This window comes from Phoca vitulina, unplaced genomic scaffold (genome assembly GCF_004348235.1).
Source record: "Phoca vitulina isolate PV1807 unplaced genomic scaffold, GSC_HSeal_1.0 scaffold10, whole genome shotgun sequence".
NCBI classification, from domain to species: Eukaryota; Metazoa; Chordata; class Mammalia; order Carnivora; family Phocidae; genus Phoca; species Phoca vitulina.
In genome coordinates, this window is record NW_022589713.1 from 40,405,393 (window position 1) to 40,430,418 (window position 25,026).

Genomic DNA, 25,026 nt, shown 5'->3' on the forward strand with positions numbered 1-25,026 from the left:
TTTTTTTTTTTTAATAGATGGCCTCTTAGAGGCATGATTGCTGTTTAACACACAGAGTCAAATCATTTCCAAGGAACCAACATCATCCAATATACAGCTTTCCGGCCCTACAGGAAAACCTTTTGAGCTATCAAGGCTTCAAATGAAGGAAAACTTCTTAAGAACCTTCATTTAAGGATAATAAAAGTCCATTTGTCCCTTTAAATAACCTTGATTCTCTTGGAATGATTATTTTTTTTAAAAGATTTTATTTATTTGAGAGAGAGAGCATGAGTAGGAGGAAAGGGAGAGGAACAAGCGGACTCCCAGCTGAGCAGGGAGCCCAGTGCGGGTATTGATCCCAGGACCGTGGGATCATGACCTGAGCGGAAGGCGGACACGTAACCCACTGACCCACCAGGCACCCCAGCATGACTACTTTCTATAAATGTTCAAGACTCTGATTTGTCCTCTTTTTCCATGAAATAAGGGAAATTACTTAGGAGCAGAGACCGTATTTACCTGGCTGATTCATAGCGTTCTAGTCTTAGCTCAAGTGTCTTACTCTCTTGAGAAGCTTCTCCTGACCCCCAGGCCAGGGGAAGTTGCCCTGTCTCTGAGTTGTCCTGTCCTGTCCGTTAGCAGTCTCTTTATGTCACCACCCCATAACTTCTCCTATGTTGAGATTATCTGTATGTGTCTGTCTCTCTGACAAGACTGAATACCGCTCATCGTACCCCTAGCACCTAACACGGTGCCTGGCACAAGATAGAAAATCAGTATTGGTTCAACTGTTGACATTGGCAGAAAATGAATAAAAGCAGATTCACTACAGCCCAGAATCTGTGTTACTATAAACAGGGATATCTGTTACTTTCTTCCTCTCCTGAGTAATAACTGAAGACATTAGTCTATTCTCCCAGCTTCATGGTGAGGCAATCTGTCTAAAGAAGATTGTTCACTTGAAATACAAAGACAGCTAAAAACTCTCAAAACCAGCCTATGCTGTAAGCAATGTAGTGTGAAGAATGTGTCTTCCCTGTTTGGCACTGTAAGCCCGGGTCTGGGCACAGGGTCTGCCCAGGGTAGCCACCAGGGGTGGACATGACGATACGCCACCCAGAATTCCCTTCAAGGAAGGACCTGCTGCCCTTCTACACTGAGTGTCATCAACACACAGCCTTCCCCTGCCAGCTCCTTTAAAGACTGCCTCAGCTCTACAGGACCTCAGCTGAGGTCGTGCCCTGCCCAGGGCAGCCCTCATCCGGTGAACAAGCAAGGCAGCAGTATAAAGACACAGCCATTCTGGCCAAATGTGGCCACAGGACAACCCCAACAGGCCACATCTTCTCTAGGACCTCCCAGCAGCTTCCCGTTTGTCCTGTATCATGGTGTGGCTTTTCCCTGCGTCCGCTCCCACTTCCCCCCAGCTTATCCTCCCAGATATTGGTCCCTAACAAATACTTCCCTCCTCAAACTCCATCTCACTGTCTGCTCCAGGAGAACCCAGCTGTGAAACTACCAATAAATGCTTATTGAATAAATGAGTATAACAAAGAACGTATAAATAAATTAATGTACAAATGAGTAAAAGATGCAATTAGAAAATATTTCAGCTGCACTAAATAACTCCCACTGTCAACTGAAGACAGAATTGGGGGAATTGGGGAATGCCCCAAACAGTCCCATATATACATAATGGAGTTTAGCTCCCACTTCCTAAGCATGTCTTGTGTTAATGCCATTCTATCTCACATCATCCTTTCAGGTGCCCTGTTGGGTAGAAATTCATTGGCCCCATTTTACAAATAAGGGAAGGAGGCTCTCTCAGAGGTGGAAGATCTTGCTCAATATCACACAACTAAGGAGTTGTAAAGTTGGGATGCAAATCTCTTCTGCCTGGTTCCAAATAAAACTACTCCATGGTTCATATCATCCTCTATAATCAATAGCAAATGTTTTAGCTGGTAACCCCTTCTCAATATGGCCAGACAGACTGGCTGAAAGCAAACATTTGGCCTGAACATCTCCTTCTTCCCATCTGGCTGCTCCAAAAAGAAACTGTTACCCTCGTTCCAAGTGCACCAGCTCATCCCTGATGAATAGACACTACCTGGACAATTCCAGTCTTCTTTTTGGCCTTAGTGGTATGTGCTATGCTGTTTCTCCATGTGACGAATAATAACAATAATAAAAGTTAATAGTAGTAGTGAAAAAAAAAACTCTTTACTAACTTAATAATCACAAGAAAATTTCTTGCAACATTTATCTAAAAGGAGAATGAATATCGTATATTAAGTACCCAATGATATAGCTTGTTGCAAGCACAGTTTAAGAGGAAATTAAAAATGCACTTGAAGCAACACAGTGAGGGTCATGACAGCTCCCTGCTTTCCCATTGAGGCAAAATTGAAATATCATTGGAAACTAGACAAATTGGTACCTCCCCAAAATTTTGGAGGAATTCACTCTACCTACAATGGGGAGATGAGTCCCTGTTTCTTATCCCTTTCTGCATCCAGGCTCTTTGCCTTGTGATTTCATAGCACCCTCCCACATGGATTCAAGGTTTGTCATGTGACTCGCTTTGGCCAATGGGATGTCAACAAGTGTGATACAAGCAGAACCTTAAAACGTGTTTTTAAGATTAGGCTTTCTCTCCCTCTTGCTCCTCTACCATTGCCATGAGAACATGCCCGGGCTAGCCCACTAGAAGATGAGAGAGGTGTGGAGCAAAGAAGCCTCAGCTAACGTGTCCCATCCAAGTCCAGCCTAGATCAGAGCCCAAGCTAATCCTCTATTGTGTGAGAAATAAATGCTCATTGTCAGATGTTACTAAGTTTCCAGTAGTTTGCTACAAAGCAAAATTTAAATAACATAATGGGCTTAGGTCAAAAACTACTGGAAGCCCTCAGTTACTTTGATCTTTGAAACAAAATGGCAAAGACACCATCCTTATATCCCTGTAATAAATCCCTCTTGCTCATGGTGCATGATCCTTTTAATGCATTGTTGAATTCTGTTTGCTAATACTCTGTTGAGAAATCTTGCCTCTATGTTCATGGGGGATATTGGCCTATAATTTTCTTTCTTTCTTTTTTTTTTTTTTTTTTTTGTAGTGTCTTTGTCTGGTTTTGGTATCAGGGTAATGCTGACCTCATAAAATTGGTTTGGAAGTGTTCCTTCCTCTTCTATTTTTTGAAATAGTTTGTGAAGGATTGGTATTAAACTGATAAGAACAGATACTACACTTGATCTTAGCCAAAAGGCCGAGAAGCGGTGTGAAGGATTGGTATTAATTCTTCTTGAAATGTTTGGTAGAATTCACCAGTGAAGTCATCTGGTCTTGGACTTTTGTTTGTTAAGAGGTTTCTGATTACTGGTTCAGTCTCCTTACTAGTAATCAGATTTTCTATTTCTTCATGATTCTGTCTTGATAGGTTGTATGTTTCTAGTAATTTCTTCATTTCTTCAAGGTTGTGCAATTTGTGACATATAAATGTTTGTAGTAGTTTCTTATGATCCTTTGTATTTCTGTTGCATAACTTGTTAGCAAAATGGCAAAGATAGACAGGAAAAAGGTGAGCAGAGGTGTTTATAAACCTCCTCTATGTATCCTCATGCCAGAGAACAGGGTCAGTGCTGATCAGAAAATGGCTTTCTGAAGTAACCATAGATTTCTGCTCCATTGTGTGTTAATCTCTCTCTCTCTGTCTCGCTCTCTCTTCTCTCTTTTGTGGGTTTGTGCTTTTTATTTATTTGTTTGTTTTATTGAAGTACAATTAACATGTATTGTTATATTAGTTTCAGGTGCAATATCTCTTCCTATGGTACTGTCCAATAGAAATACAATGCATACCAGATAAATCATTTAAAATCTCTAGAAGCAACACTTTTAAAAAGGTAAAATGAAAGAGGTGAAATTAATTACAATAGAATATTTTAATATATCCAAAATATTATCATTTCAACATGTTGCCAATGTTTTTAAATATAAATGAGATATTCTACATTCTCTTTTTTGTGCCATGTCTTTGAAATCTCACACTCACAGTACATTTCAATTTGGACTAGACATATTTCAGGGGTTCAATATCTACAGTAGCTAGTGGCTTCCATGTTGGACAATACAACTCTATATTCAGCAGAGATGGTAAATGCACTGGCCCAGAGTGGAAGCAGACAGGATATGGAGTGTTCATCTTGGAATTTTTAAGCAGCCGTTGAAAAAGAGAGAAAACAGAAAAACTAGGAATAGTAATTGTTCACAGTCAACTTCTGATGTAAGAACTACACATTGCTTCAAATTACTCAGAAATATTTTTCTTTATCATATTCAGAACAGAAAAAAAAGCAGATAACCCAGAGAAACTTTCTCAGGTAAATGTTTGCAAGACACGTGAATTTTGGTTAGGAACTGTGCATATCCATTCACTCTTCAACTGGAGACAGCTTGCCATAAGGGTAATTGTGCCATCATATAGGCAGAAGATAATGGGATGAGAAAGAACCCAGGTGCCCATTTGTTTGAAAATTCCAGAAATACACATACACACACTGTTAAAAATTTCTGCATCACTCAAAAAGAAACAATGCAAAGCAAGAGTACATAATTGAGAGAGTTATTACAGGTAACCCAATATAAGAAGTTATAGAACCTATGAAACAAGAGATGAAAGAAGATGTAGAAGAAAAGGAGGTTGAATTTTAGTCCTTAGATAAAAATGGAGCTAATTGAAAAAAAGGAAAGTGTTCAAAAAAATATAAAAAATCAATGAAAGATTAGAAAGATGAAGGAGAAATTAATAAATAGGATGGAGATGAGAGACCCAACTTATAAACAATTGGTGATGCCAAAAGAGAATCACAATTTAACCAGAAACAAAAATCAAACCCTAACAATAAAAGACAACAAAGCAAACCTATAAAGTTTTGGGGCAAAATGTATGACCCAGTGATTCTCTACCAAATAGGTTGTCAACAGAAATATTTTCTTAGACAGTAAACCATACCCATTATTTATTGCCACAATGATGCTGCAAAACAAGCAACCACAAAACCTTGGTAAGATATAACAATAAACATTTATTTTGGTTTGCAAGATCATGAGTTGGCTGGGGAATTCTGCTGATCTGAGCTAGGCTACCTCACATGCTGGTGGCCTCAGCTGGACACCAGGGTCCACTTGACTGATCTCCATGTGTCTCATCCTCCATCGTGCTACCTTGGTCTCACAGTAGTAGCAGGGGTTCAAAAGAGGCAACACACACATGTGCTTTCCAGCCTCTGTTTGCATAAAGTTTGCTCTCGTGCCATGGGTCAGAGCAAGTCATGGGACTGAGCCAGAGTCAGAATGGGAGGGGACTACAAAATTCCTGGCAAAGGAGGCCAGTTAGTGGAGCCATCAATGCAATCACTCCACCTGTCAGTGCCCTCCAGCCACAGAGCACCGTGAATACACCTGGACCACTTGGGTTTATTACTCATCTCAGTGAGGGTGAACACAGCCCGGAAAACCTTGAAGTGTCTCAGCAAGAGGGTATTAGAAAAAAAACTTGTGATAAGATTTGGTCTTGGGTTAAGTGATTTTGGGATGTGGGGCTTTGCTGTGGATTGATGCTCTCGGGAAGCAGAGGCAATCCTATGACTGGGTAGCTTAATAGATCTTATCTAGAAAGAGGAAAGACCAGACAAGGCTAAAACTAAAGAAATTGGTTAAGAAGCAGCAGTCACTCATATTAGCCAGGACAGGGAGATGTCTGATCATCTTTGTGGTGTGGACAATGGTCATGTTTTGTGTTCGGACATGACCATGAAGTGTTTAGATCCATCACAGTCAGAGAGTGGCCTGGTCAGATACTTATTTTGTGCAAAATCATTTATGGTCCAATAGGAGAACACTAAGCCCCACTGCAATGCCAGCCTACTCCAGAAGGTCAGCAGCGCCTTTTCTTCCTATTATATCACACACACTACCAGTGATTGCGGAAATATTACTTAGTGCTTTCCTCAGTCATCCCAAGAGGTGATTCAAAATAAAGAACTCCAAAAAAGCACCAAGAGTGAGCACTGAACTCAGTTAAACACAGAGCTATGTTCAAATAAATGTTATAAATATGGCGACAGAGAGAGTGACGTCACCAAGATGGTGCTATAGGTCTTTCCTGACATCGCTCCCCCCTCACAAGAACAACTAACATTTATGCAAGAACAAGGCACTGCTGAAAGAATCCTAGAACACAGGGGTAAGGCTTAAGCACCCTCCTCCACCACTGAGACCAAGACAGAGGGCTTTAGAAGGGTAAAAGGAACACGTACACATTGGTAGCATTGCCCCTCCCCCAGGCCAGTGCAGCCGCATGCCGAGAGGTTTCCCTGAGCTTCTTGTCCCTCCAGTGGGAAAAGAGAACCCAGAGGGGACAACCAGCCTCTGCAGCATTGTGGGTCACTGTGTGGGAGCCACTACTCTGATCTCACCCCACAAGGATTGCAGGGGAATCTGCAGGCCCCAACCATGGGGAGTCTGTGATGGAAAAGTGGGGGAGGGGCCCACAATAACCAGCACACAGATCTTGGCCAACCAAGTGCATACCTGCAGTGCCCAAGCGGTAGTCCCAACCAATGACTTTGCTCATCTGCAGATCCAAATTGGGGGTGACTCTGACCAGCGAACTCGGTGGGGTGCCACTCTGCCTCATCTGGATCCTCAGACAAGAAGTTTTGCCAGCCAGCCCCAGAGCCAGTTTGCCCACGCCCAAGCAAGGTGCTGAGTCACAGTTCCAGCCACGGTGGAGAGTGCCTTCCTGCCCCATCAGACCAGAGGGGCTGCTGAAAACTCCTGGAAGCTGTGTGGCCCAGCAGCGCTCAAGTCAAGAGGGGGACGAGGAGAGGTGATGACCCCCAGAACCAAGCCAACCCAGGGCATGGAGGCTTCCATTGCTATGAGGACTCAGGATTTACTCCCAACTTTTCCGGCGTACAGCTCACTATAGTGATTATATTGTACATTATATGCCTGGTACTTATTTATCTTACAACTGGAAGTTTGGACCTTCTGACCCCCTTTCTCCCATTCCCCCTGCCCCCACCTCTGCTAACCACAAGTCTGATCTCTTTTTCTAGGAGTTGTTTTGTTTTGTTTTGTTTTGTTTTTAAGATTCCACATGTAAGTGAGATCAGACAGTATTTGTCTTTCTCGGACTTATTTTGCTAGCATAATGCTTTCAAAGTCTATTCATGTCATCACAAATGGTAAGACTTCCTCATTTTGCATGGCTGAATAATATTCCATTGTGTATCTATACCACCACTTCTATATCCATTCATCCACTGGTGGATACTCACATTGTTGTTTCCATGTCTGAGTTATTGTAAATAATGCTGCTATGAAAATGGGGGTACAGATATCTTCTTGAATTAGTGTTTTCATTTCTTTTGGAAATATTCCCAGAAGTGGAACTGTTGGATTATATGGTAGGTCTGTTTTTAATGCCTTGAGGATCCTCCATCCTGTTTTCCACAGTGGTTGTACCCATTTACAATCCCACCGACAGTGCCTAGGGTCCCTTTGCCCTCTATCAATGCCAGAATTTTTTATCTGTCTTTTTAAAAATGGCCATTCTAACATGTGTGAGGTATCTCATTTTGGTTTGAGTTTATATTTTCCTTGGATGTTTGGAGAATTATCGGTGCCAATTTTTTTTTTTTAATTTCATGAAAACTACTCAGAGTGCCAAAGAACAGAACAAACACCTTCCAAATGGGGGAAATAAAAGAATAAAGAAAAAAAAATATAGCATAAAATAAAAACAAGGAAGATAACTAAAAAGCATTTTTTTAGTCATAAAACAAAATGGGTGAAGTAATACCAAACATATTGACTACCCTCCCCCTCCTTTTCACACTCCTGCCCCAGCATTAGCTGGTGCCCTGGGATGCTCTCTGTCCCCTGCAACCCTGCTAATTGGTCTCTCTCCCTCTGACCAGATCATGGAGGGGGCCATCCACACAATGTTGATTACGGGTCTGCAATAACGTAAGAACAGGACTTGAGTGAAGCATTTGAAATTTAAGCAAGTTGGCAGGGCTATTTTGCGTCTGTTAAAACTACTACTTAAAACCTGCTGCCTGTATTTTGTACAGTTTTTATTGCATTTTTCTAGTAATTCGCTTTTATTATATTTTCTAAAAATATTGGTCTGTAATACATTAGGAAAAGAAAATGGGCGTCGGTCCCTCACCACAGATGATTCAAGAAGCCCCCATGTAGACCATGACAGAAGGAGTTCTCCAGACCAAAAGTCAGAATCTGCCTGCAACGTTCAATAGTCCCCTCTCACCCCTAACAATGATTCTTGCCTCTTTTTCCTGCCTCCACACCACTCCTAGGAGCATAAGCCTACCAATCATGCCTCTTATTGCACAGGGATTCTCAAAGGAGCTGGGGTAAAGTGGGGGCAGGAGTCCTATCTACCAAAGGGAGACAGGATAGAGAGAAACATCTCAGACCTGGGAGGGAGGGGCAGGGAATGTACCCTTGGAAAGAAAAGTTCTGAAGATTCAAACACACCTGGAGTCCACGTGCCCCTTTCCCCTCTCCTTGAGACTCCCTGGCCCGAAGGATGATGATGTCAGAGCTCCTTAGCTCTGCTCCCACTCTGCTTTACCTTCTTCCCCCATTACCTCGGGCCTCTCCCGGCCCTGCCCACCACACCCCTGAGCTCAGGCCCCCCGACACTGCTCTCCGAACACCCCCGCACCTACCCACTGACACCTCTATCCCTCTTCACAGACCACCCTCCCTCTCCCCCGCACCACCTGACTGTCCCAGCCTGCTCCTCCGGGAAGCCCCACCTCCAATGTCTCACTCCCTTGTTCCCTCCATTCTCCCCGAGGCGACCTTCGAGGCAAAAACTCTGAACACACACCTTCAACATCAACCCTGAGACTTCAATTTTAGAATTTTTTTCTAAGAGCAAAATCGGGGATTCCTGCACAGATTCACTGGTAAAATTCTTAAGTTCAGAATAATAAGAGATTATTTGAATAACTAAGGTGTATCTCTACAATAGAATATATATATAGCTGTCAAAAATGATGAAAGATACAAAATACCATGAAAGTGTGTTTACAGTACACTGTTAGGTAAAGAAGCAGACCACAAAACAGAATCTGTGTGCACTTAAAGAGGATGATCTTGTTATTAAAATATAGTGATAGATACAAGCGCGATATGAAACCAGCGACAGATACAGGGGCAGACAGAGGCAGAGACACAAGGACAGCTACAAAAGTACAGGTATAGATACGGACCAAATGTTGTTTCTGTGCTATGGGATTTTAAGCAGGATTTTTTTCCTATCTATTTTTTTTTAGCAGGAACATTATTTTTTCAATAAGAAAAAAAAAAATGTTTAAAAAGGATTTAATTGTGGCCCAGGTGCGTTGCCATGGAGCTGTGCACAGTGTTCTAGAAGAGCGCTCCCCTCTTGCCTTTGACGGTTTAGGTGGCCGGCTCCACCCCCACCGTGTCTGCAGAGCTAAACTAAACGTGTCCAATTGCCAAAAGACAAACGCTGGACAAATAGGCTTCTATACCATTTCCCGGGAAATGGAAAATTAAATTGATCCTAATGACCAGGTTGGGGCTGGGCCCATGAAACTGAGACTTTAGGACCTGTCTGGATGAAGTGTGAGTTGAACTTGGTCAGGGGAAAGGTGCACCAGCCCCGCTGGAAGCGTTCATTATGCTTGATGGACCCTTCGCTAAGCAGTCCTCCCCGGTTCCGCCAGTGCAGGCTAGGGCCGTGATGATTTATCCAGTCGGTATTGATTCTTTCCAGCAATTCAGAGAGAGAGTTTTTCTTGAAACTGTCTGGGAAATGGAGCAAGTCCCCGAGATGGGCATATTAGCAGCGATGATTTTTCACTTAGTTGCTCTGTGTCCGTGTCTCTATATAATAGTAATAGTCTCTGAAATGTGTACCCTGGCTTTCCCCTGAAGAGGACACAGTTCTTTCACACATATTGAGCCCAATTTTCCCATTTCTCAAGATCCTCTCCAAGAGCGTGAGTACTTCGGAAGACACATTAGTTCTGTAAAGCATCTAGACTTTTATTTACTGACAGAGGTCTCTTGCTGAAGGAGGGGAGGCAGCTTCACACCAGCTGACTGTTTTGGCTTCCCCAAGACTCTCATTCTTCTGCATAAATCATGTGTGAAAGAGCTGATGGCAGGTGTACCATCACATAGTTGGAGAAATGGAGGGGTCGTGAACCACACCACTAGCCTAGCACAGCAAACCTATGTATTGAGCTGAACGGTGGCTTCCAGAAGATGCACCCAGAACATGTCCTCATTTGGAAGAAGGGTCTTTGCAGATGTCATTAAGGTAAAAATTTCAAGATGAGCTCATCCTAGATCACGGTGGGCTCTAAATCCAATGACAGGTCATTAGATGGCAAGAGAAAGTGAAATTGACACGGAAATGTGGGAGGAAGAAGCCCATGGAAAGGCAAAGGCAGAGACCCAAGGGATGTGGCCACAAGCCAGTGAAGGCCAGGAGACACCAGAAGCTGGAGGAGGCCAGAAAGGATTCTCCCCTAGCATCCCTGGAACGAGCGGGGCCCCACCAACAACTCCATTCCGGCCTCCAACGCTTTAAGAGAATAAATTTCTGTTATTTTAAGCCACCAAGTAGCTGGTAATTTGTTATAGCTGCCCTGGGAAACTCATACACTCATTAAATCATGATTCTAGAGTACAGCAGACAGATCCAAACACATCATAGGAGTTCATGGGACTATATGTGTGTTCACAAGCATGTATGTTTCCACTTAATTTTTCAACCCTGACTTTTTTTTTATACATATACCTCCAAACTTGTGGCCTGGACAAGACAGAGCTGAAAAATGTGAACCTAAAAATGGGCGCCTGCCTTAAGCAGGGTCTGAGTTTTGAAACGTAAGGAGATAGGATGCTTTTTCTCTCTCCCAGCCCACCTCGCCCCTCACTCACCTGAGGGACCCCCCCCGCAATATTCACCTGCATCATCAGTCTTGGAGGGCAGCATGCATAGACGTTAAGGACATGGGCTATGCAGTTGACCAGACTTGCCAGTCCCTGAACTGTGTGACTTTGACCAGGTTGCTTAACCTCTCCGAGCTTCGGTTTCTTTTTTTGTAAATTTGGATGACGTGCGTGAGAAGCTCAGCCTAGGGCCAGGCATACGGTACTCAGCACTGGAAGTGCCCCATCAGCATTAAAGTAGATCTATGAAGGCAGGATAGACAAAGAGATAGATACAGAGACTGAAAGCAGTACACAGCAGGAAGAAGTGCAACACAACACAACACAACTCTGACCACTGTTGTGGTCATTCTTTGAGGCTTGGAGGTAAGTCAGGGATTTCGGGAAGTGAAAAACAGGAGGAGTTGGAGGAACGGCTAAAGTAGACAGTGAAAGCAGGAAGAACCGCCACCAAATGGAGAACCCCAAGGAAAGGCATCTAAGGACTTTGGTATTGATAGGAAGGCGAGGCAGAGAGTCAGGACAAGCTATTGCCCTTGGTGTCCCTGGGGGATGTCACACTGGGGTGAGAAGATACCAGATGTCAGGAGGAAAGAGGGAGAGCCACCAGGCAGTTGTCTTACGCCCTGCGGCATATGGCTGCCTGGGGAGGCCAGGAGGGCTCTACAGCATGAAGCTAGAGGTGTTCCCTGGATGTTCCGGGGCTGAGGGAGAAAGCTCAAGGGACAATTTGGCAGTGACCAGACTCAAGGGAATCCTAGAAAACAGGCTCCCACTAAACAAAAAACAAACCAAAACAGAAAACCTACCAAGCCCACAAGAAAAAAAGGTCACCATGAGAGAAAGCAAGCTTCAAGGATCTGTCACAGCACAAAGCCCCCCAGTCAAGTGAGAACTAACCCAATCTTCTATATCCTTTTCCCCACTCTCTCCAACATCACTGGGAAGTGAAATGTCACTTCTGGGTGGCAGGGAAGGAGCACAGGGTGAGAAGAGCAGGCTGGGACCCCTCACCTTCCCCACTTGGCAGCTTCTCTGCTGAAACAGCCCAATCCAGGGGAAGAGCAAAGATTTACCGCCAAGCCAAGCCGAGTTGGGATTTGTTTATTTCACAAGGAGGGCCATTCTCGTCTCTGAATCAAAAGTTTATGTAGGATTTGAAGTGGCTTTATGACTATTATCTAAAAGATAATGTTGCAGCTTTACTACACGGCTAGTCACAGTTGTGCAATATACTTTTACCTTTTCTTAAAAATATGAAACATTTCATAAAAGCTCAGAAAACAAAGTAAAAGGCCACAAATACCCATCATTCAGATTTAACAGATGTTAATATTTGTATAATCTGCTTCATCCCTCTTTTTTTTTTTTTGAAAGATTTTATTTATGTATTTTTTATAAGTTGCTACAGAGTGAGTGGGTAGGAAGACATAAGAGAAGAAAGGGACTGGTTGGAAGACCAGCATGGTATCCTGAAGGGTAATGTTCATGGCCACAGGCAGGGACAGGCTGTGTCACTCAGGATGACGTGGAGTGGGGAAGAGGGGCCAGCCCAGAATGAGGAGACCTGAAGGAGCCTCCAGAGGAGCTGTCTGCCCTCACAGGAAGGTGCCAGGAAAGAGTATCATCAAACCAGAGGAGAAGAGCCCTCCACTGACTCCCAGCTCCAAGTGCTGGCTCCACGCACCCATGGGATTTGTTGCCCCATACTAGTCTCACCCGGGTGGGATTTTACCATCCCAAGACATTTGGCAGTGTCTAGACACAGTTTTGATCGCCACAACTTGGGGGGTGCCCCTGTCCACTACGGGGGGGAGCCCAGGGCTACTTCTACTCATCCTACAATGCACAGGACAGCCTCCACAACAATAAATTATTTGGTCCCAAACGGCCCTAGGGCTGTAGCTGAAGAGCCCTCCCTTATGCTAATGTTTACCAAATTAAAGATTTGAGCTGGCAAACTTTATTTTTGAGGGCTGCTGAGAATCATTTCATCAATGTGTTGAGTGAGATAGAGATTGTGAAAAAGAAGAAAAGTTCCACCAAGAGTTTAAAGCCGCGGTATTTACAGAAATCCCTGGGATTCGCTCTATGTAATCGGAAGGGTTGGCTGGCGACATTTGTATTTCCTCATCCCCAGTTACTGCGAAAGGAGTTGCTGGTGTGGGTTTTAGAGTCAGCCCGCTTTGGGTTTAAGACCTACCTCAGTCTTTTACCAGCCGTGGGTAGCAGCCAGTTTCCGTCAGGGAAGGAGACCCACTATGGCATTAGGGATGAAGGCATCGGGAGAGGCCTTGGACCTTCCATAGTTGTGCGAGTGACTGGAGATGTGAGGGTCCAAGAGGGTGAATGGGAGGATGGGTGCCAAGTCACTGACCGACCCCCTTCCCCCGAAGCGCTGGCCTGGGGGGACCAGTCAGAGCCGGGAGTGAGAAGCCCAGCAGTTCCAGCTGTAGGCCTGGGCCATCAGGGAGTGCCAGGGGCAGGCATGGCAAGCGAAGGCTTTGTCCTGTCTCTAGCACGGTACTGGGGCTGCTGGTGGTCAGCGGGACCGGCAGCGAGGAAGAAGTGGACATGGACCATGCAATGAAGAGGGTTCTGGGAATCTGATTCCAGCTTGGCCAAGTGGACATCATACAAAACCACTCTAGGTGTGACCTTGGGGGAGTTACTTGACTTCCGTGAGTCTCCGTTTCCTTTTCTGCACACTGGTGAGAATACTATCATAATATTAATACATACCTCATATGGTAACTGTACAGGTAAGGAGAACAGTCCCTGATGCATAGTAAGTGCTGGACAACCTTACCTATTGTCATTGTTGTTGTTGACTTAAGATATATTTGGAAGCCGGTGTTCCTTCGGAGCATTCAGCTTGCAGAGTTTCATGGGCTGACCTTGACCTCCCCAGAGAAACTCTAGTACGGCTCAGTAAGCAGCTCCCTCCACAGGCAGAGCTAGTAAAAGAGGGAAAATGGAGACCAAAAAAAGCTTGACCTTGAATGTAGTATTTTGGAAGTGACAACAAAAAGGACTAGGCTGGGAGACCCAGTCTTGCCTCCTAGAGGCTAGTTGGTTGACCTTGGACAAAGTCATAGCCCCCGCTGTTTCAGTTCTCCCTGTTTCCGTAAGAGGGGGAAATGCATCTCGTTCCTCCCTCTCTCCTGGGACAGATGGGAGCAAAGCCAAGAGAGGACTCTGTGAGACATGACAGCTTTTTGAGAGAACATTCTAGCGATGCTGGGTAATCTTCAACTTTAGAATAGTGCTTCAGCTCCGGGGCGCCTGGGTGGCTCAGTCGGTTAAGCGTCTGCCTTCGGCTCAGGTCATGATCTCAGGATCCTGGGATCGAGTCCCACGTCCGGCTCCCTGCTCAGCAGGGAGTCTGCTTCTGCCTCTCCCACTCTCTCTGTACTCTCTCTCTCTGTCTCTTTCTCAAAAAAAAGAATAGTGCTTTAGCTCCACAATGAGAAACGCTTCCTTTAAAGAGCTACCAGGTACAGATTATCACAGAGCTGGGGGTTCTAAGGTCCTTTCTCTCTTCCGGTATCAGATGTTGATCAGCAAATAGGTTCATGAAGAGGGACCGCTTGCCTGCTACTATTTGTGACTTCCCATGCAGGAACAGCAACCAGAAGCGACAACAAAGCCTCCCAGGAGAACTGCTGAGCTCGCCAAGGAGTGAAATGTGCCATGTAGTTTACATGTTAAACCATTCTTACTACTGTCACCATATCCACTTACAGACCCATGGTGCACTTGGATGCTAAGACATTCTCCGGTAGCCTTCAGGCAGCAAACCCCTAAGAGCCCCTCCCTCCCCTTCCTCCCCACGCTGCCAACAGCATCAGCCACAGACAACATGCTCTGCCCATGGAAAGTCACAGAAACTGAACAGTGGAGTGGCCATTCCAACCCCTTCACTGTTCAGATGTGGACACTGGGGTCCGGGGACGAGAAAACTCGATCAAGGTCACAAGGTACATTAAAAGGCAAAAACGACAGTGAGTCCTAGGATTTCTCATCCAATGTTCCTCTCTCTACACCAACAGAAAATGACACGTCGTTGAGCTTTGTCTCCCATCCCTACCCCTTTTGGCTGACAACATGAGCCAATGTGAGAAACTCAGAGCTCAGCCAAAGACCGAGTCTTCCAAATACGCCTGGGTGATCCCAGAGAAAAGCTGCGTTTCAGTGATTTATTATTTAGTGACAGTTTCCTGCTGCCCAGCAAAATCCATCATAATTGCATTCCCTTCCTTCTCCACTTTCCTGTGAGTCAAGGTGAATGTGCAGACCTCCTATAGCTCTTTCCTCATGAAATATGCCCTTGGGCTGGAAGATTCCAATTATATCCTTTGGTGAAGTGTGATCTTTTGGAGAAAGATTAAAATAAACTGGAAGAAATGAGGACCATCTGTGACCTCAAACTTTCTTTTTCCCAGGTGCTCTCTATCCGCAAGAGTGAGGTCTGGGGCACCTACCTGGGGTCCACGTCCCAGTGACCCTACCAGTCACTACTAGTGACCCCTTTTTCTAACATCTGATAGGCATTCAGTTGGGCCTGGCCCTTCCCCCCTGAAACCCGCAGACCTGTCACCATGCCTCAAGGCCAACAAAAAGAGTATCTTTTCCCACTTTATTCACAGCTTTTCTTCTGGATTCTTTTGTCTTGTGCTTCTCATTCTGTCTCTCAACCCACCCCTGCTCCCCTACTGGTGGACCACTGGAGCCTCATGCCTGGTACCAGCTCTCGGAGATTCAGCTCAAACACGTTTTATTCAAGTAGCCAAGAAATTGTGATCGTTGCCATGTTAGGCATGGGGCTGGTTACGCATGTTAGGCATGGGTACTCAAAGGCAAGCGAAACAGATGTGGTCCCCATCCTCCTGAGCTACTTAACCTTGGTCAAGGAAGTTAACCTCTCTGTGTCTCCTCATCTATAAAATAGGGGTAGGTAACCAGAGTACCATCCTCACTCTAGTGCTGTGCAGATCAACTGAGTTAATCTGACCTTAAAAGAGGACCCAGCAAGAGAAAGCACCCAATGCATGTGAGCTGTTCTTGTTATCATTATGAGAGTTGTCTAGGACAACAGACATTCACCAAATAATCACAAAAGCAGATGTCAAATTCCAAGCAGTTCTATGAAGGAGAGCTACGCTGTGCTAGAAGGGTGTCTGATGGGGGGGGGTGCCACCTGCTCAGGGACATCAGGGAAGACCTCCCCAAGAAGTGACCCTTTATCTAAGATCTGAAGGAAGAGCAAAAAGAGGTAGACAAAGAGGAAGGGCTTCTAACAGAGGAAGTAAACTATGCAAAGGTCCTAAGGCTGGAAAGTACATGATGAGTTCAGAGGAGGCCAAGAAGGCACGTGTGGCTAGGACAGAGAGAACATAATGCAAATTGAGACTAGAGAATCAGGTAAGGTCAGAGCACACATTTCAGAGCATTTTAAGAAGTCTTCATTAGCCCTACAACACTAAGAAACAGTGCATGATTAAGGTGACCTGATCAGATTTACATGTGGGATTAAAAAGGTGTTGTTCCTAATCTTTTCCGGTATTGATCTTGGAAGCCCTCCCCAGCTTCTATTTCTATTTGCCCAAGGCCATTATGTATGGTTGTGCAGGTTGGGCACTGCACAATTCAGAGATGGGAGGGAGGCACTACTCACATAGACTTAGAATTGTGCAGTGTCCACTGTGCACATTTACATGCAATGGCCTTCCATTTGTTCCTTTGGATTAAATTTCTCCCATCCAAGTACTAACCAGGATTAAATTTCTCCTTAAAACTCCAGGTAACACCCTAACTCTGAAAACTCCATGCTTTTGAGGACTCAAAAGGCCTGCATTGCTGATATTTTTGTCTTTCTCTCTATCAAAGACATCTATGGCATGTGCTGCAGGGTTTTGCATATATGACGCTCATCTGCAATTCTGGTTTATAAGATTTGGGAGGCTACAGCTTTGCCTAGCATAATGATGGGCCCACGTAATGAGCACTCCAAAACTGGTCAGTTAAAGCACATCTTTTGAATAAATAAATGACTCCGTAAACTCCCTTAGAAAGTAACCTCCCCCTTTGAAGAGGCTGTGAGTACCTCTCATTGAGCCCCCCTCCCATCCCATAAGATCTTATAGCCATCAGGGCCCCAGTAGGAAACACTCTCCAGGGCGTGGTTCAAGAAATTTAATGAAGGGGCTGCATACAGAGGTATTTGCAGGCTTAAGGAGCCCATGGGCCATGCTGGGGCACAATACCGCCCACCTCATTCTCTGGGTTTCAACACTGCATGAGAAACATGGATGTCAACTGAAGTTTCTTGCTGTCCTCCTCCACTCTTCTCCTCCCTACCAAGTGCTAGCATTCAGAACTCTTTTCATGAGGGGAAGATTCTCTGATGTCCTATCCCATATCCTTTCATACTCTAGTGTTAATTCTCACATCTGAGTCCTCCAGGCTCAAACTAAACTTACTTCAAGCTGTGTCTTCTTGCAGACTCGGAATAAAAGTCCCTTTTATCTCAAGTGCCTAGTTCTCACAAATCAAAATCAACTTGGCTTTCAGACTATTGTTACAGCCATGGACTCTCAGAACTCTGAAAATTCAAAGATAACAATGATGTCTTTGTTCTACACTGTATCCACCCTCCTCCTAAAGCAAAAATGCTATTGATTTGGGGCTGGGGGGAGGAAAAGAAGGATAACTAGAAACATCTGGGGATTCCTTGAAGTGAAAACATATCCATTTTAAAAATACCATCCTGCTACATTTGTTAAGCCTGAAAGGCGCCGCTCAATGGAGAGCAAGGGGAGCTCAGCAACTCCGCACTGACCTCCCCTTCCTCCCAGTGAGTATGTTTGGTTTCATAAGAAGTACAATGCAAATGCTTGTTTAAGCTTTCTTAGTTATAATTCCACTCTAGTTATGCTTACTAAAGAGGGATGGCCAACTGTCACCTTGGCTGAATCAGAATGTCCTTGGAACTTCTCAGCAAAAAGTTTTATAAGTAGTCTCTTGAATTACATTTAGAGTTGGCCAATGCCTCCAAAATGTTTAGATTGTATTTATTTTGTGGATAGTAACTTCTTCTTGGTGTGCTGGGAGTGTGTGATGCAAATGGCCTCAAAGTTAGCCAGAGAAATTATGGGCAAGGAAGACAACTTACCTGAGTATCCTTAGCCCTTCTACACAGGATGTGATAGATACCTTCTGGACTCCAGTCTTTTATGAAAGGAAATGAGTCCTATCCACTGCATGTAGGAAACAGGTAATTTCAACCGGTCGCCAAGGGGGTAGAGTCTCACAGTTCTGGTCGGAGGTAGTGGGCCTTCGGGACAAACTTAATGAAGAATCTTGGACCACGGTCCAATGGGCCACGGTCCCAGTGGGCACACAACCTCAATGGGCACTCGGTTGTAGCCCACGGAGATTATTCCAGCAACGCATAGCTCACAAAAGCTCCACACTTGTCCATTTCCCCCAAGGTTGTTATATCAGAATGAGAGACTTATTTCTCATTGACTAATTAGCTCTTAAGACCCACTCCTTAGGAGTAAATGACTAATTATTATTGACTCAACTGCTTTATCTTACTCAGTGAGACAAAGTTTAATAACTCCAGGAATTAAGACCATGTTAAGGTCTCTCTTTAATGTCTGCAGGGCTTTTGTGTGTGGAAAGGAACATGCACTATTTGTATTATGTTTAATGCTCAATTCATTACACTCGTATATCTAATAAAAGACACTTTGAAAGCCTTTTTTCTTAAGCATTTAGTCATTGATTACAAGTCTGATTAATTCAATTCCCTTATACAATTTAAACTGCAATTACAAGTTTAGTATGGCTGATTCTTCTGAAAGCTTTCAGTGCCTTAAAAAACCAGACAAAACAAATGAAAATACACCGATTTCAAAGCTATTTAAAAGTCTTTCACCAAAAAAACGGCTCTAAGTAAGCTAAAATCACGGATTTAAACTTTTTTTTTCTTTTCTTTTTTCCCCCCAAGAGCTTATCCTTTCCAGGAGTTCCAAGTTCCATGGCTTTCTGGGGTTTCAGTAATCCTACCCTATACCATTTAAAGATTTCCTAGCGTTTTAGTAATTTTACTAGACCAAGAAAGGAGTGAACTCCATCTCAGAAAAGCTTAGAAGGCAGATGCTAGATTGATGATCTGTTGACTTTTGGCCAGACCATAAGATTTAATTTAGTAGGACTCTGATGACGAGGCTAAATACATTTTGGTCATAAGGTTTTGCTAATGGAATTATGGGACACTTATAGCCAGGTCTTTCATTTCTGAGGTTAGGTGCTCTTTCTCAGAATGAGAGTTTCTTGAAGTTTTGACTTACTGACATACCATTCCTATCATCCTGTCATTCTGAAATATTGACCTAGTTTGTTGGCAATATTAAAAACATATACATATGCAACCACGTTGGAAAATTAGTTGGTGTTTCTTATAGAGTTAAACCCACACCTACAGTGTGACTCAGAAATTCCACTCCTACATATTTACCCAAGATAAATAAAAACGTATGATCACAAAAAGACTTGTAACAATAATGTCTATAGCTGTTTTATTCCTACTAGCCCAAAACTGGAACCAGTGTCCATCAGTAAGAAAATGGAATAATAAATTGTGGTATAATAATGAAATTATTATAATGAGTACTTACAAATCCAGCTAATTTCACCTGGCTATTATTATTATTATCATCATTATCATTATCACTGATAATATGTTATGTCCCTTTAATCACCTTTTTAACTTCTCTGGTGTTTTTAGAAACATTCTTGTTTCTTGGTAACCATAGTATGTTCCAGAGTTATCCTTACTTTCTCTTACTCCAAGACAGTGGTTTTCAGCCAGGAGCAAGTTTGCCCCACCAAGGGACATTTGGCAATGTCTGGAAGCATGTTCGATTGTCACAACTGAGCCAGAGCACATTGGGTGGGGTGGGGTTGGGAGGGGTGGGGAGGGCAAGGATGGTGCTATTGGTTTCTAGAGGGGAGAGGTCAGGGGTATTGCTAAACATCCTATAATGCACAAGACAGCCCCCACAAGTTGACACTTTGCCTCAAACGTCAGTAGTGTGGATGTTGAGAAACCCTGATCTAATATCGGAATCAAATAAATTCCAAAGAATTCTTGATCTTTTTCCAGGTGTAAGAGTTTGAGAGATGAAAATCTGAGTCTTGAGGCATCATAACAGAGCTGCTGATGGTTGAGCGTGATCCTGCCACTGTTACTAGACCGATAAATTTTATTTTTTGAAGGTCAAGTTCAAATGTGTAATTCACAAGTTATCTCGCCATATTGTTACACACCACCATTCTTATATTATGTAGTTTTCTCAGCTACTGTGACTTTCTCCTACATTGGCAAAAGCATTCTTGTGATGAGGTTGCGTGACCCATTCAAGGTGGCTTTCGTGGAACAGTTCTTGTAGCTTACACAATGACACTATTTGCTCCCCCTTCCTCATCCTTCAGGGAAAGATCATTACAAAGAGAATTTCAAGAACTTTCAGAAAATTCTTTCTATTGCTAATCTTTCCACAGATAAATACCACTGGTACTAACTTCTTGGTCATAAAGTAGCCAGTTTCAAAAATAATTGTAGCTTTGATCTTTACAGTAAACAGAGGAACGTGAGGTGTCAACCCAGAAGAATAAAAAAAAAAATCTCTCTCAGACTAGATCTGTGAAGTCAGTTTTGGGTATTTCTTCAAGAAAATATCATGTATTAACAAATTCCCACCATTCAGATTCTGATAAAGGAAATATGGCATTTCCCTGCTTTCTGAAAGAGACTGGAAGAAAAGGGAAGCTCAAGAACTTTCATTTGTGCTGCAAATCTCCACCCTAAATAAATTTGCCTGTCATTCTCGAAGTGCACAAACACATACATTCTCACATGCACACATTCTTCCCCATGTCTCAAACACACATGCGCACACACACACACTCCACTTACTTTCCCGGTCTTTAAAGTTTTTGAGTCAAACGTCCTATAGAACAAATCTTCTATAGAACATGTTTAAAGGGGAGGCAAAGAACCCAGCTGGATTCTAATTCACTCTTGAAAGCTTATTTCAAGCTAATTTACTTGGTAACCAAGTTACTGCTACAGTCTGGAGCTCTCTTCTGAAAACATCAGGGAAACAGAATAAGCCCCCAGTGAGCATCAGTATTGTTCCTCTGCAATTGTAGTTTGGAATTTGAAATCTGAAGTCTGTGTTCCTTTACTTCCCTCAGATATTCATTTTTTCCATCAGAAAACTGAAGCAAATCTTCATCAGCTGCATCTTCAACATATGACACAGAGAAACAATGGCTGCAGATGAAAATGATCAGACAGACACCTTGCCGTGAAGAAACATCAAATATTCACCTACAACTTCAGGACCAAGGTGACTTCTAAAAATTAGAGCCACTGAATTGTAAAAAATATTAAGGCCAGGAAACAAATCTAAGCTACTCTTTGTCGGTTATATATCATGCCAGTGTGTACTCATAACGGCTGTTTGCACAGGAGGAAAACCTCGATTCAATGTGTGTGTTAGGTAGAAGATAATTAGGATGAGAGGATCAGACAAGACACATTATAGGTCATCAGCTCCAACCAGAAAAAAAAGTGAAACCGTTTTTAAGTAATTATGTGTCATGGATGATGATGTCAAACAGTTTGATAGATGAAAATAGATTAGATAGGTAGATAGATAGATAGATAGATGAGAAAGAAAGAGAGAGAGAGAGAGAAAGAAAGAAAGAGAGAGAGAGAAAGAAAATCTCACTGAATCCTTACACCAACTATGTAAGGTAAGTGTTAATATCCAAACTTTAAAGATGGGCCTGGGAGGGGGGGCAAAATGAGTGAAGGGGAGTGGTGGTACGGGCTTCCAGTTACAGAATGAATGAGTCGCCGAAATATAAGGCACAGCACAGGGAATCTAGTCAATGCTATTGTAATCATGCTGTATGGTGACAGATGGGAGCTACACTTGCGGTGAGCACAGCATAACATATAAAAAAGTTGAATCACTATGATGTACCTGAAACTAATGTAACAGTGTGTTTGACCCCTTCAGTTTTAGATTTTAGTCACTGACAGCATGTGTCTGTCCCAAGATTTGCCACATTGTACCCCATAAGCCATTACTCTTAAATCAAAACGGGACTCCAGGACTCAAATCATTTGGAAAAACACCTGTTTAACAACACAGGGAATTTCTTTAATGCATGTAGGCACAAATAAAGAACATTTTTTAAAAGATGGAAAAACCAAGACTAAGAGTCTCTGAATGACTTGGCTCAGAGTTGAACTCAAACCTACATCCAACTGACTCTAAAGCCATGATCCCTATTACTATGTTGGCGAGTCCGTGGTAGAATTCTCCTCATGAGAAGTCAGGATGTGGGGAAGTGTGTATTCTGGAAAAGATGTGTGCACACTGAAACGGATTCATATGTGCAAAATAGGTGAAGGAACCTGTGCTAATAAGGGAATGTTTCCAAATGGAAACAAGATTGGTAAACACTGCCTTACTTTATTTACATAATTGAATTTTGGATATTAGGTTTAATCAGAATGAATAGAGAGCATAAAATAATAGGTTTCATATGGGATTGATGATAGGCTTTAAGTTGTAGAGATAATATAATTGGATATAAATTGGACTAGTTCATAATTTTAATTTAATAGGTTCCATAAAAGCTTTAGAAAACCAAGTATGATAGCGACAGTTGTGGGAAAAGACACTTTGAGCTTTAGATTTTAGTCACTGACAGCATGTATCTACGCCAAGATTTTCCACATTTTACTCCACAGGCCATTACTCTTAAATCAAAATGGGACTCCAGGATTCAAATCATTTGGAGAAACACTGACTTAACAACATGGGGAATTTCTTTATTTCATGTATATAAACATAAACCTCCAAGAAGACAAAGTACGCTGGGATGCCCAAACTTCCTTGTCCGTGGGATGCCGTGGGAGCACGTAGTAAGCCAAGTTGTCCATAAGGAAGAATTTGGGAAATGCTTCTCTATGAAATCGTTGGCTAAGAAAAAAATTTGACAGGAGTTAAGAATATACAAGTTGAGAAGAACAGTGCCTCACTCTACAACCTTCACAAGATATGTCTTATTTTATTCTTTCACCTTTGGGCCTGAGCAAAACGGGCTAGTTCTCAAGAACCATTAACCTGAGATTCTCATTTTCTTCACTGTCCACACTCAACTATTTTAAACTTCACTAGAATTAAAGCGTCCAAACTCAGGACAATTGACTTCATAATTACATATGGTTTAATGTTTCCTTTTCCCCTCAAATTAAAACTAGGATCCCATTCCTTCAACCTGATTTCATTTTAACAACTTCTTATCGGTCTTTGGGGAAACATGAGGAAATCATGGGGAAAGGATTTTAAAGCTCAGTTGGCATAAGTGTAAATTTAAATCTTCTCATCTTGATAGATTTGGGGCATGTTCTATGCATTTGATTTTAGTTCATAGACTGAGTCTCCAGTAAATGATTTGGGGTAACTTCTGAAGTGGACAGATATTAAAGTTCTCAGGAAATGCATGAAGAGATATGAAAAGATAGAATCGTGCTTTCAGATTTCCTTGCCCTCATCATAACCTTGAAGGGATTCTTTGTCCTCCATGAAGGGTTTTTATAATTCTCAGAGGGCAGTTGGGAATTGTTTCCTGTGTTACGCAAGCAAGATAATGAGCCGAATGTCAGAACGAAAGTGTCCATACAGCTGGGAAGGGGACTGTGGGAAAAGCAGAGAAATGCTGGAAATTCTGCCAGGTCATCAGGTATGCTAACTCTGATTATGGAAAAAAAGACAAAAGATGAGAGAATTAACACTGATTGAGCACCTACTATGTACTAGGTGCACTGTGTCATAATTACAATTTTAACCTGTATCATAAGCCTACAATGTAAATGTCATTGACCTCATTTTAGATTCAGAGAGACAAGGTGATTGCCTGAGTTAGAAAACTAGAAGTGGCAGAGTTGGGAGGCTTACTTTATTTCATTCTAGAGTCCGTGTGTTTCTGGTATAAAACACGTCCTTTTCTGGAGGCCCATAAGAAAGGACACGATTTGAGAAGTAAAGCTACTCATATTCTAAAAGGAAGGAACATGTCAAAAGCCATCCACTTCACCTCAACCTGGGTGTCCGCCGGAAGCAGAATCCAGGACCTCAATACTCAGTGAAGTTATTCAGTGGTCGTGTCATGTACCGAGGCATTGTGGATTTGGCAATGAAATTGAATACCCTCAAGAGCTCACGGTATAATGGGAAGACATAGGCAAGTCTCCTTTTCCCAGAAAATATCAGTAGAATCTAATTTGCAGTAATTTAGAGCCAGATGGATTTGATTTTTTTTTTCCTTTTGAACTAACATATTTGATTGACAGAGTAAGAAACACAAATGTAAAGTATAAAGCCTGATAAAATTTTACATATTGTTTACACCTGTGTCACCACCACTTAAATTGAGATATAGGTCATTTCCAATTCTCTGGAAGGTCCCTTCATGCCCCTCCCAATCATTCCCAAAAGTAACCACCGGTCTTATTTCTATCCTCATAGATTAATTTTGCTTACTCTTGAATCTCATATAATGGAATCACACGATAAATGTTCTTTTGAATCTGGCTTACTTGACATTATATTTGTGAGAGTCATCCATGTTACTGCATAGAGCCGCAATATATTCTTTCTTCTTGCTGTGTAGTGTGTAAATGTACCACAATTTATTTATCTATTATATTGCCGATGGTCATTTGAGTTGTTTCTGTTTGGGGCTATTATGAAGAAAGATGATGTGAACAGTCTTATACATGTCTTTTAGTGGAATTTCTAGGCCATCGGATGGGCATATGTTGAGCTTTGATATATCTCCAAGTAATAGGAAAGTACTTAGGAATCTTATTCAAAAAATTCTAGAAAACAAGACAAGCGGTTTTTGCATAAGGTGGGGAAGAA

At 42.8% G+C, this 25,026-nt stretch overlaps 1 pseudogene; it reads right to left on the reverse strand.

The window, feature by feature from the left end:
* Positions 1–3,119: 3,119 nt before the first annotated feature.
* Positions 3,120–3,260, reverse strand: LOC116635332 (annotated as a pseudogene).
* Between the last annotated feature and the right edge of the window lie 21,766 nt (positions 3,261–25,026).